Below are 955 nucleotides of genomic sequence, written 5' to 3'. Positions count from 1 at the left end.
ATATCTGGTGATATCTTGGGTGCTATTAGAGATAGCGCAATAAACCAAAGTGAGTTATCTGCAGGAGGCCCTGGCGCCTGAAGCTGGGCAGCGGGAACGACCTCGGACCACCAGGGGCCGAGAAAACCACAGTCTCATGGGGCCGGACACTCAGGGTCAGGGGAAAATCCAATATATATCTGGTGATATCTCGGGTGCTATTAGAGATAGCGCAATAAACCATAGTGAATTATCTGCAGGAGGCCCTGGCGCATGAATGTGTGCAGCGGGAACGACCACGGACCACCAGGAGCCGAGAAAACCGCAGTCTCATGGGGCCGGACACTCAGGGTCAGGGATAAATCCAATATATATCTGTTGATATCTCGGGCGCTATTAGAGATAGCGCAATAAACCAAAGTGAATTATCTGCAGGAGGCCCTGGCGCATGAATCTGTGCAGCGGGAACGACCTCGGAGCACCAGGGGCCGAGAAAACCACCGTCTCATGGGGCCGGACACTCAGGGTCAGGGAAAAATCCAATATATATCTGGAGATATCTCGGGTGCTATTACAGATAGCGCAATAAGTCAAAGTGCATTGTCTGTAGGAGGCCCTGGCGCATGAATCTGTGAAGCGGCAACGACCTCGGACCACCAGGGGCCGAGAAAACCACAGTCTCATGGGGCCGGACACTCAGGGTCAGGGAAAAATCCAATATATATCTGGTGATATCTTGGGTGCTATTAGATATAGCGCAATAAACCAAAGTGAATTATCTGCAGGAGGCCCTGGCGCATGAATCTGTGCAACGGGAACGACCTCGGACCACCAGGGGCCGAAAAATCCACAGTCTCATGGGGCCGGACACTCAGGGTCAGGGAAAAATCCAATATATATCTGGTGATATCTTGGGTGCTATTAGAGATAGCGTAATAAACCAAAGTGAATTATCTGCAGGAGGCCCTGGCGCAAG

Source organism: Nomia melanderi, unplaced genomic scaffold, assembly GCF_051020985.1.
Source record: "Nomia melanderi isolate GNS246 unplaced genomic scaffold, iyNomMela1 scaffold0014, whole genome shotgun sequence".
NCBI lineage: Eukaryota > Metazoa > Arthropoda > Insecta > Hymenoptera > Halictidae > Nomia > Nomia melanderi.
This window is presented reverse-complemented; position numbering follows the sequence as displayed.